We start from the raw sequence: 13,347 nt of genomic DNA on the forward strand, positions 1-13,347 counted from the left end.
CCATTCCTTCGATTTCTCCACCTCCTCTTCAATGTCCACGTGGGAGTGGATAAGAAGATTACACAAGCCTACTCGAGTGGCTTACTCGAGAGCTCCGGCTCGCACACTTGACGGAAAAAGATTCGAGGTGACGAGAGCGATAAGCTGACAGACGCCACCTGCTCCCGATCACGCGAGGTGACGTCACGCGGCCGCAGCGACCGCCTGCAGGTGTTTATAAGAGGGGCGGGGAGCCGCGCCGTGGCTGTCTGTACGCCGTGTGAGCCGCCCGCGACTCAACTCACCACCTGACGGAACTCCGCCACGACTGCAAGGTGGGTAGGGGCGCTGCAAGGTCTACTTCCTCTGCTTAAGCTGTCGCCACAAGGACCGTGCTGTCGAACGTAAACGTCGAGTGTGCTACGTTCAACGTGCTGCTCAACGCTCAGGAACGATGCGACTTGTGCATGCGGTACGTGGGCACCAACGTGGTACACCAACACCGACTCAAAGGAAGGCCTCGGCGCTTGTTGGTGACGTCACGGCAGCTAGGCACGGCGAACGCCAGGTCTGTTGCAAGCAGAAACGCCTGGGCGTGCTTATCACTATAAATCTCTTGTTTTTGGACAAACTGTTTGGTATTGTTTTGGATTCTGCACTTTTATTTAGATGAAAGACTTTCTTACTATCGTAAAGCTACAAATGAAGATCATAGTTCTGTATTACTGAATCCTGTCGAAACAAACGTAGATCAATATGAGGAGACGCTTTGCCCCATTGCAAGCTTCGGAAGTTTTACGTTCAAGTAACTATATTTACTTGATCCATTTTGCTACCGAAACTTACCCCAACCCCCTTACAATTAACTCGTTTCTTATATTTATTTATTTATTTTTGTTTGACATCGTCACTGCAAATGTTAACTAATTTACATGTGTAAATGTCCAAGTGTTGCCAGTCATTAGACTACAGACGTTTTCAACGAAATAAATTTTAAACAGGAAACAAAATAGCTTCACACATCGAAAATACTGCTGATCTTAAACTTTTTTTAACATGCACGTTAGAAAAGATAAATATTCCCCTCTTGCAACTGAAAGGAGAAACTTTATAAGATAGAAAAATTTTATTTGATAAAACAAGTATCTCTCTTTTGCCTCTTCTTCTGTCCCCCACCTCCTCCCCCAACGTGTACAATCGCGAGATATTTCATTAACATTCAGTACTCCTCACCCGACAGTCAACCAAGATACCTAAAGAAGAGCACCAATATGTTCACAGTTTCTCGTAAAAGCAACCCAGTACAAACGTAACTTCCTCAGATTTACAAATAAGGAAAAGAAGCACGAATTCTGTTGTTGCTGGACCATGAAGTTGTTTTTGTATGTCAATTCTTAAAACAGGTGGAAATTTAAGTTCAGGAGGGCACTATTTGTTAAGAAATGTAATGAATTGCACAATTAATTGATTGCAGAAATCTCTCAGAACAATGTGTGTTGGTCAACTACCGGCAATAGTTTCACATTTTCCTGTGTCAGAGAGGGAGACACCACCATTATGAGTATGCCTGCAACAGACCTGGCGTTCGCCGTGCCTAGCTCGAGGCCCACGGGAAAGACAGGCCGCGGCGCGTACGTCACGAAGGTAGTCCTGAACTCGCTCGCTCGCTCTGCTCAGCAGACAATATGCGTTTCTAAACCTGTTAACTCGCAGCTGGGCGTGTAAGTACTAACGAGAATTGCTTCTTCCACTGAAATCTGCTATTATGAAGTCTTACTGATCAACAGCACTACAACAAAATTTAATTTAAGATCAATACTCGGTATGAATGGTATAATGATTTTATAGCATTTAGTCTCTTCTGCTTAACAGTACTCATTACATGCTGGAAGTGGTGCCTTATGCAACTGATAATCATTTTAGCATGATATTTTTTTTTTTTTTGCGTCAGTACAGCCGTAACAAATTATAAGTAGGCCCATGGACTACCCATCGTATAGGACTAATAACAGTGAGATTCCATAATAGCGGATGCCAGTAGAAGATTCAGTTTTCGTTTGTATGGACACGCCTAGTTACGAATTAACAGGCGTAGAAACGTAGTTTGTCTGCTCATTTGAGTGAGCTAGCGAGCGCAGGACTACCTTCGTGACGTAGGCGCCGCGGCCTGTCTTTCTCGTGGGCCTCGGCCTAGCTGACGTGACGTCACGAACAAGCGCCGAGGCCTTCCTTTGAGTCGGTGTTGGCTATACGCAATCGCAACGCACTCCAGCGGCAGTTGAGGGATGTTCCTAGTTCGTAAATCACACTGTTTACTCAACGGGCGCGAGTAAAATTCCCACGTTAGCTCTATTAAAACGCACATTTCCTCCATCGTCCACGAGAAGGAAAGTACCATGTCCAGTCAATAAGGACACAGGATTATAAAAGTTCCATTACAAACAGTGCGATACAAATTTGGAACACTTCTCCAAGTAAGATAAACATTATTTCATCATTCCCACATTTTAGTAAAATCCCAATGTCAGTCTTACTTGATCACTGTTCCTACCCAGTGGCAGAATCTTTGCAACATGTGAATTAGGAAGCTTAAAAGAAAAAGGAGCAAAATATCTTTATACAAGTAGCGCAAGCTGTCCTGTAGATTAAGCCAATCGAACAAAGTCACCCCTCAAAAAAAGGTGAACTTACATTTACGTAACATCAAATATTATTGTATATGCTTATATTAAACTAATAATAAAGTATCAGAACCTAATAAAAACGCGAATGGAAAAAAAAGTTGGCAGGCTCAGGACGCGAACCACTGCCCCACCATAAAACTCTTCAGAGCTCAGTGACTCCACTCATTATGCTAAACCAACATCACAACAACATGTTATGATACGTCTTGCTGAAAACCTTAGATATGTTAGTAATTGAAATTTAATTATAACAAATTGCACCAAAAACAATACGTTTTGGGTGGATCTTCAGTGTGTCGCTGCCTTCAAATAGCCTACTCTCATAATACGCAAGTTACAACAATGCTTTTGCCACGAATATGATGTTTCTCATTATTTTATAGGAACGAATCACACAGTTAACAACGGGTTTTCCAGTGATTTTCAATTTGCTGGTGCTCATGAACGGCATATATACATATAGGCTTGAAATGAATGCCAATATGGCGCCTCACAACTCTGTACTGAAGGGAGACGGCGCGCCTGTGACGTAGGTGGCGTTGTGCCGTCTCATTGGTCAACGCTCAGACGCACGCTCAGAATATCTGACATCTTACAAGGGAACCTCCCCATCGCACCCCCTCAGATTTAGTTATAAGTTGGCACAGTGGATAGGCCTTGAAAATCTGAACACAGATCAATCGAGAAAACAGGAAGAAGTTGTGTGGAACTATGAAAAAAATAAGTCCATGTGCAAGAGAGGCAACATCAAGGGCAGTGAGTTGCGAAGCGCCGTGGTCCCGTGGTTAGCGTGAGGAGCTGAAAACGAGAGGTCCTTGGTTCAAGTCTTCCCTCGAGTGAAAAGTTTACTTTCTTTATATTCGCAAAGTTATGATCTGTCCGTTCGTTCATTGACGTCTCTGTTCACTGTAATAAGGTTAGCGTCTGTGTTTTGCGACTGCACCGCAAAACCGTGCGATTAATAGACGAAAGGACGTGCCTCTCCAATGGGAACCGAAAACATTTGATCGCAAGGTCGTAGGTCAACCGATTCCTCCACAGGAAAACACGTCTGATATATTCTATACGACACTGATGACGGCATGTGCGTCACGTGACAGGAATATGTTGTCGACCCACCTAACTTGTACACTCAGTGAATGGGTAAAAAGATTCTTCTACCTTGCCCGATTTAGGTTTTCTTGTGGATGTGATCATCACTCCCAAAAAAGGGATGAAAACATAAGAGTTTGTCACGGACGGACGGACAAATAATAATTGTCTGAAAATAAAAAATTAAACTTTTCACTCGAGGGAAAACTTGAACCAAAATCCTCTCGTTCCACAGCTGCTCGCGCTAACCACGGGACCACGGCGCTCCTGAGCTCACAGTACCCTTGATGTTGCCTATCTTGCGTATGGACTTCTCAGTTTGTATATTTTGCTTATTTTTTTCATAGTTCCACACAACTTCTTCCTGTTTTCTCGATTGATCTGTGTTCAGTATTTCAAGGCCTATCCACTGTGCCAACTTATAACTAAATCTGAGGGGGGTGCGATGGGGAGGTTCCCTTGTTAGATATTGCTCTGCACGTCCGGAAAGACTCCCGAACGTGCTATTCCACGCTATGACGTCGGAAACTCGGCACGCTTAACGCTCAACGTTCTGATGCACGGTCCGTGTGCCGACGGCTTTAGTCTCCCAGTTTCTCCGGGTAATGGGCGGGCGCTGCTTTGCACTGTTTCCTGGTAATTCCTCTCCCAAGTTCAGGCTCACAAGGGGAAGGCCTCAGACACGGTCAACCGATTCGGCTCAGATCTGGCAGGTCGCTTGTGTACAACCTAAAATAGCAATTGAGATATGGAAAGATACAAGCGAGAAGAATAACATCCGCTAGGTTTCCTCGAGATTCGAACCCAGCTTCTCCGCTTCCCAGCCATTTACTTTGGCTGTTGCGTTGCGATGTGGGCAGGGGTCATTGTACAAGGCCTGGCCACTATGTCTCCATCGCCATACAGGAAGATATGGAAGGGGTAAATGGCCATAGGAGAATATTCACTTATATTGACAAAAAATAAATCCACCTTGTCTTTGAAAGAAAGAAAAATAAACACAAAGCTACACTTCTGTAACACGCACATACAGCGTCGATACTCCATGGACGCTGCCGCCGCTTTTTCATGGCATGTTTTCTTGTAATGTCGTGTAGCTTCTTATCTGTTCATCTCCTTGTGCGTACGTATCAATCTCCTGCGGCCGGCCGTTGTGGCCGAGCGGTTCTAGGCGCTTCAGTCTGGAACCGCGCGACCCCTACACTTGCAGGTTCGAATCCCGCCTCGGGCATGGATGTGTGTGATGTCCTTAGATTAGTTAGGTTTAAGTAGTTCTAAGTTCTAGGGGACTGATGACCTCAGAAGTTAAGTCCCATAGTGCTCAGAGCCATTTGAATGATTTTATCTCCTGAGATAAATAATCGAACTACGGCGCGGATCGTGGACGATGCTCCGCAAGAAGTTCGAAAAGTATTGACCGCACTTAGGGTTCTTCACAATAGCACAATGACGATTAAATAGTTCCAAAAACCCACGAGTTCTGTGACACCACGTCCAAATAAACAATGAATCACGTGACCTCTGATCCACGTGACGGCGTTGTGTTTCGTCCTCGGGTAATAAACAGCGTCCGGGTAGAGGCGAGGGCGGGATTCGACGTAAGAGGGCGAAAAGCGTAAAAAAAAAAGCAAAAATTTTAGGAACAAAATACCAGATCCCTTCCGCCGTCCAACAACGGAGCCGGACTATTTGCGTTGCTGCTCTCGGCCAAGAGCGTTTACCATGCGGGTGCACAAGCGGGAGCTGTAAAAGTTTCTTTCTTCGATTTCTGGGAAAGTATGCATTTGTGGTCCCTACACCTCATGATGAAAAATACTCTAGTTACAATTGTCTTCCTATCCCGCCAATTTTGGGTCAGTTGCTGGACGTAACCTTTAGGGGTGGTTTTCTCAAAAACTTGAGGGCGTTGAGCCAAAATTGCTATACCACGAACATGACGTGCTACAGACGCGAAATTTAACCGACAGGAAGGAGATACTGTGATATGCAAATGATAAGCTTTTCAGAGCTTTCACACAAGGTTGGCGCCGGTGGCGACACCTACAACGTGCTGACATGAGGAAAGTTTCCAATCGATTTCTCATACACAATCAGCAGCTGACCGGCGTTGCCTGGTGAAACGTTGTTGTGATGCCTCGTGTAAGGAGGAGAAATGCGTACCATCACGTTTCCGACTTTGATAAAGGTCGGATTGTAACCTATCGCGATTGCGGTTTATCATATCGCGATATTGCTGGTCGCGTTGGTCGAAATCCAATGACTGTTAGCAGAATATGTAATCGGTGGGTTCAGGAGGGTAATACAGAACGCCGTGCTGGATCCCAAAGGCCTTGTGTCGCTAGCAGTCGAGATGACAGACATCTTATCCACACAGCTGTAACGGATCGTGCAGCCACGTCTCGATCACTGAGTGAACAGGTGGGGACGTTTGCAAAACAACAACCATCTGCACGAACAGTTCGACGGCGTTTGCAGCAGCACGGACTATCAGCTCGGAGACAGTGGCTGCGGTTACCCTTGACGCTGCATCACAGACAGGAGTGTCTGTGACGGTGTACTCATCGACGAACCTGGGTGCACGAATGGCAAAACGTAATTTTTTCGGAAGAATCCAGGTTCTGTTAACGATGGTCGCATCCGTGTTTGGTGACATCGCAATGAACGCACATTGGAAGCATGTATTCGTCATCGCCATACTGGCGTATCACCTGGCGTGATGGCATGGGGTGCCATTCGTTACTCTTCTCGGTCAACTCTTGTTCGCATTGACGCCACTTTGAACAGTGGACGTTACGTTTCAGATGTGTTACGATCCGTGGCTCTACCCTTCATTCGATCACTGCGAAACCCTACATTTCAGCAAGATAATGCACGACCGCATGTTGCAGGTCCTTTACGGGCCTTTCTGGATACAGAAAATGACCGACTGCTGCAAATGGTTCAAATGGCTCTGAGCACTATGGGGCTTAACTGCTGTGGTCATCAGTCCCCTAGAACTTAGAACCACTTAAACCTAACTAACTTAAGGAGATCACACACATCCATGCCCGAGGCAGGATTCGAACCTGCGACCGTAGCGGTCGCGCGGTTCCAGACTGTAGCGCCTAGAACCGCTCGGCCACTTCGGCCGACTCGACTGCTGCCCCGGCCAGCACATTCTCCAAATCTCTCACGAATTGAAAACGTCTGGTCAATGTTGGCCGAGCAACTGGCTTGTCACAATTCGACAGTCACTGGTTATCACATTTAGCATTCAACCGCGATTTTTATATATATTTTAACAACGCGTTTCGAGAGACAATGCTCTCATCATCAGGTTGTAAAATCTATGTCGCGAAATTAAACGTACTAAAAAGACAAAATACCATCACCAATAGTTGGTGGGTCCATAGAGTAAAAAAGAATTAAAAGTATATTGGACTGTGGGTCCTCGTCTTACATTAAAGTTGTTGACGCAGGTCGATGGCCGTCCCATAGCTACCAAATATGCTGTCGACTGCGCCGGCCCGGGTGCTGTTGTGGACTAACGTGCCTAGGTGTTGTGGCGTGGTTACCGCCGTGTGCTTGACGGTAACGCTATGCTATTGGGCGCCTCATTTCCTTACTGCATTGGTCTGCCATCGTTAGCCTCTCGCAACTCCGTCATTGACATGCTACAAGTTTTAAGTCGCATGCCTGCCCTAAAATAATTCTAAAAACCCGCTAAAAAATCTCATTTCTTTAAAGTTATCTTGTACATTTAGGATATTGCTTTGTTTCTTTTCATGGATAGCTATCTCGAATTCCTCTAGTAAGTCAAGTTTCCTCCCTTTCTTTTCTACATGCAATATTTCTACGTTGTCTTCTATGCTATTAAGGGGATGGCCTGTTTCATATATATGGTTCGCAACAGCTGATTTGTCATAATTTCCTAACCTGAACGCATCTTTATGTTCTTTATACCGGATCGCGAATGATCTTCCTGTCTGCCCTATATATTTTGCATCACACGTTCTGCACTGAATCTTATAAACTCCCGATCTTTCAAACTTATTTCTCTTCTCGCCAATATCGTGCTTAAGGCTATACCTCACTAGGTTATTAGTCTGAAAGGCTATTTTGACATCGTATGGCTTAAAAATATTTGCTATCTTTTGTGAGACTTTTCCGTAGTATGGCATCGTGATAATTTTCGCTTTCTCTCCATCAGGTTTATTCTTTTTGCGCTTATTACATTTTCGTAACAGTTTTTTTAACTATATCTATTCTGTAACCATTATTCTTCGCTATTCTCTTAACGGTGTTAATTTCAGTCTCCCTATCTTTTTCACTCATAGGTATATTGACTGCCCTATGCACGAGACTACGGAAAGCAGCTTCTTTATACGCCTACGGATGGCATGAATCATTCGGGATCACGGCATCAGTTGTAGTTTGCTTTCTATAAACGGAAAACGCATGTTTGTTGCCCTGCTTTTTTATATTCAGGTCCAGGAACTGTAGACAATTGTCAGTTTCGTACTCCACGGTAAATTTTATTTTATTATGTGCGTCGTTGAACTTTTTTACTATTTCCTCAATGTCCTCACTGGAACCATCAACAAGTAACAGAGTGTCGTCAACGTAACGTTTGTAATAAACAATTTTATCCGTAATGTTTTCGTCAGAATTTAGAACTTTATCTTCAAGGTCATTCATAAAAATGTCCGCCATAGTTCCTGAAATGCTGGACCCCATGGCTAACCCATCGTCCTGAATATAAAATTTGTTATTAAACGTAAAATAATTAAAACTTGTAATGAGCTGTAGGAGTTCAATAAATTCAATTGTCTCTTGCGTTGAAATTTTACCGTATTTCAGGAAATTTCTCTTAATGATTTCTATAGTTTCGTTAACCGGAACACTGGAGTATAAGTTCTTAACATCCAACGAAACCAAACGGGAAGTGTCGGTGACTGGCGTATCTTTAATTTCACCTATCATGGTCATACTACCACGCACTGAATAATTATTATTATACACGTAAGTCTTTTTCAGAATTTGGTCCAACATTTTCGTTATTTTATATGCTGGACTATTTCGACCGTTAACAATCGGACGAACCGGATGCAGATCTTTATGTATCTTCACCTGTGATCTTAATTTGGGGGCCGTTGGATTCATGATAACACATCTTCTTTTTTCGGCTTCTGTCAGCAGGAAGTGCGTGCGTTTAAGAACATTTTTTAGTTTAGTTTGGAAATTGGCTGTTATGTCTTTCGGAATTTCTGTAATGCTATTTTCGACAAAAAACGCTAAGGTTTTCGAAACGTACTCCTCCTCTTTTAATATTACGACCGTATTCCCCTTATCCGCTTTCGTGGCAATAGCTTTCGCTTCATTAAGCTTTTTATTTATAGAATCGACAGTTAGTCGGTCTGCTCTAGTCTTATGATTAACATTATTTCTCTTATTTAATTCATTTTTTACTATTTTATGTAGCTTATGACCGACATGGCCTGTTTCATTACTATTTAATTTAGCAATTTCTGTTGTCATTTTAGTGAGGGCAATTACTTCTTTCGCGACCTTCTTGTTAAATGACGGCTCAATATTAAACTTTAATGCCTTATTTAACATTTCTACTTCTGTATTATCAAATGTAATATCCGTTTTGTTTACCACCCGTGGGTAAAAGTCAAAAGACGAAAGCCTTTGTTGTTGATCTTTTTCGTCTTCGCGCGTGTTATTATTTAATTTACGAAGTTTTTTATCTTGTTTTTCTTTTTTCTTTATAAACTCCTTCTGTAGTATTTTGTGAAGTCTACATGTAACCTCTTCCCATACGTTCATTGGTAATATTTCCTTGACCTTAGTCTCAGCTTGAATTATTTGTTTTTTAATTAAGTCTTTCTTTTTATACAGATGTTTAATTTCTGCGCGTATCCAAAACTTTTTTGCTTTTTCAACAGCTAGTCGTCCCGCCCATGACTTGCAATCACAAAGTTTCAACTTCACATAATTCGGGATAACATGATTCTTAACACATTCTTTATTAAAGTTTTTGTTTGCGGCAGTTTTTAATAACTTACGTCTTAAATTTTTGTATTTATACACTAACCTCAATGTCTCGCCTGACACTAACGATTTGATATAATCCATTATGGAGTCGAGGTAGCAGTTGTCGTTAAACTGGTTATCACATTTAGCATTCAACCGCGATTTTTATATATATTTTAACAACGCGTTTCGAGAGACAATGCTCTCATCATCAGGTTGTAAAATCTATGTCGCGAAATTAAACGTACTAAAAAGACAAAATACCATCACCAATAGTTGGTGGGTCCATAGAGTAAAAAAGAATTAAAAGTATATTGGACTGTGGGTCCTCGTCTTACATTAAAGTTGTTGACGCAGGTCGATGGCCGTCCCATAGCTACCAAATATGCTGTCGACTGCGCCGGCCCGGGTGCTGTTGTGGACTAACGTGCCTAGGTGTTGTGGCGTGGTTACCGCCGTGTGCTTGACGGTAACGCTATGCTATTGGGCGCCGCATTTCCTTACTGCATTGGTCTGCCATCGTTATCCTCTCGCAACTCCGTCAGTGACAAGCTACAAGTTTAAAGTCGCGTACCTACCCTAAAATAATTCTAAAAACCCGATAAAAAATCTCATTTCTTTAAAATTATCTTGTGCATTTAGAATATTGCTTTGTTTCTTTTCATGGATAGCTATCTCGAATTCCTCTAGTAAGTCAAGTTTCCTCCCTTTCTTTTCTACATGCAATATTTCTACGTTGTCTTCTATGCTATTAAGGGGATGGCCTGTTTCATATATATGGTTCGCAACAGCTGATTTGTCATAATTTCCTAACCTGAACGCATCTTTATGTTCTTTATACCGGATCGCGAATGATCTTCCTGTCTGCCCTATATATTTTGCATCACACGTTCTGCACTGAATCTTATAAACTCCCGATCTTTCAAACTTATTTCTCTTCTCGCCAATATCGTGCTTAAGGCTATACCTCACTAGGTTATTAGTCTGAAAGGCTATTTTGACATCGTATGGCTTAAAAATATTTGCTATCTTTTGTGAGACTTTTCCGTAGTATGGCATCGTGATAATTCTCGCTTTCTCTCCATCAGGTTTATTCTTTTTGCGCTTATTACATTTTCGTAACAGTTTTTTAACTATATCTATTCTGTAACCATTATTCTTCGCTATTCTCTTAACGGTGTTAATTTCAGTCTCCCTATCTTTTTCACTCATAGGTATATTGACTGCCCTATGCACGAGACTACGGAAAGCAGCTTCTTTATACGCCTACGGATGGCATGAATCATTCGGGATCACGGCATCAGTTGTAGTTTGTTTTCTATAAACGGAAAACGCATGTTTGTTGCCCTGCTTTTTTATATTCAGGTCCAGGAACTGTAGACAATTGTCAGTTTCGTACTCCACGGTAAATTTTATTTTATTATGTGCGTCGTTGAACTTTTTTACTATTTCCTCAATGTCCTCACTGGAACCATCAACAAGTAACAGAGTGTCGTCAACGTAACGTTTGTAATAAACAATTTTATCCGTAATGTTTTCGTCAGAATTTAGAACTTTATCTTCAAGGTCATTCATAAAAATGTCCGCCATAGTTCCTGAAATGCTGGACCCCATGGCTAACCCATCGTCCTGAATATAAAATTTGTTATTAAACGTAAAATAATTAAAACTTGTAATGAGCTGTAGGAGTTCAATAAATTCAATTGTCTCTTGCGTTGAAATTTTACCGTATTTCAGGAAATTTCTCTTAATGATTTCTATAGTTTCGTTAACCGGAACACTGGAGTATAAGTTCTTAACATCCAACGAAACCAAACGGGAAGTGTCGGTGACTGGCGTATCTTTAATTTCACCTATCATGGTCATACTACCACGCACTGAATAATTATTATTATACACGTAAGTCTTTTTCAGAATTCGGTCCAACATTTTCGTTATTTTATATGCTGGACTATTTCGACCGTTAACAATCGGACGAACCGGATGCAGATCTTTATGTATCTTCACCTGTGATCTTAATTTGGGGGCCGTTGGATTCATGATAACACATCTTCTTTTTTCGGCTTCTGTCAGCAGGAAGTGCGTGCGTTTAAGAACATTTTTTAGTTTAGTTTGGAAATTGGCTGTTATGTCTTTCGGAATTTCTGTAATGCTATTTTCGACAAAAAACGCTAAGGTTTTCGAAACGTACTCCTCCTCTTTTAATATTACGACCGTATTCCCCTTATCCGCTTTCGTGGCAATAGCTTTCGCTTCATTAAGCTTTTTATTTATAGAATCGACAGTTAGTCGGTCTGCTCTAGTCTTATGATTAACATTATTTCTCTTATTTAATTCATTTTTTACTATTTTATGTAGCTTATGACCGACATGGCCTGTTTCATTACTATTTAATTTAGCAATTTCTGTTGTCATTTTAGTGAGGGCAATTACTTCTTTCGCGACCTTCTTGTTAAATGACGGCTCAATATTAAACTTTAATGCCTTATTTAACATTTCTACTTCTGTATTATCAAATGTAATATCCGTTTTGTTTACCACCCGTGGGTAAAAGTCAAAAGACGAAAGCATTTGTTGTTGATCTTTTTCGTCTTCGCGCGTGTTATTATTTAACAAGAAGGTCGCGAAAGAAGTAATTGCCCTCACTAAAATGACAACAGAAATTGCTAAATTAAATAGTAATGAAACAGGCCATGTCGGTCATAAGCTACATAAAATAGCAAAAAATGAATTAAATAAGAGAAATAATGTTAATCATAAGACTAGAGCAGACCGACTAACTGTCGATTCTATAAATAAAAAGCTTAATGAAGCGAAAGCTATTGCCACGAAAGCGGATAAGGGGAATACGGTCGTAATATTAAAAGAGGAGGAGTACGTTTCGAAAACCTTAGCGTTTTTTGTCGAAAATAGCATTACAGAAATTCCGAAAGACATAACAGCCAATTTCCAAACTAAACTAAAAAATGTTCTTAAACGCACGCACTTCCTGCTGACAGAAGCCGAAAAAAGAAGATGTGTTATCATGAATCCAACGGCCCCCAAATTAAGATCACAGGTGAAGATACATGAAGATCTGCATCCGGTTAGTCCGATTGTTAACGGTCGAAATAGTCCAGCATATAAAATAACGAAAATGTTGGACCAAATTCTGAAAAAGACTTACGTGTATAATAATAATTATTCAGTGCGTGGTAGTATGACCATGATAGGTGAAATTAAAGATACGCCAGTCACCGACACTTCCCGTTTGGTTTCGTTGGATGTTAAGAACTTATACTCCAGTGTTCCGGTTAACGAAACTATAGAAATCATTAAGAGAAATTTCCTGAAATACGGTAAAATTTCAACGCAAGAGACAATTGAATTTATTGAACTCCTACAGCTCATTACAAGTTTTAATTATTTTACGTTTAATAACAAATTTTATATTCAGGACGATGGGTTAGCCATGGGGTCCAGCATTTCAGGAACTATGGCGGACATTTTTATGAATGACCTTGAAGATAAAGTTCTAAATTCTGACGAAAACATTACGGATAAAATTGTTTATTACAAACGTTACGTTGACGAC

The 13,347-nt window shown here is 41.4% G+C and overlaps 1 protein-coding gene across 1 annotated transcript in view; it reads left to right on the top strand.

Annotated features, from left to right (window-relative positions):
• Window positions 1–259: 259 nt before the first annotated feature.
• LOC126213156 (speckle-type POZ protein-like) overlaps window positions 260–13,347 on the top strand; it is a 39,203-nt gene continuing 26,115 nt past the window's right edge. The window contains exon 1 of the mRNA XM_049940779.1: window positions 260–314. The gene's annotated coding sequence lies outside the window, so the exon portion shown is untranslated. The remainder of the gene's footprint in view (window positions 315–13,347) is intronic.

This window comes from Schistocerca nitens, chromosome 11 (genome assembly GCF_023898315.1).
Source record: "Schistocerca nitens isolate TAMUIC-IGC-003100 chromosome 11, iqSchNite1.1, whole genome shotgun sequence".
In the NCBI taxonomy this organism is placed as follows: domain Eukaryota; kingdom Metazoa; phylum Arthropoda; class Insecta; order Orthoptera; family Acrididae; genus Schistocerca; species Schistocerca nitens.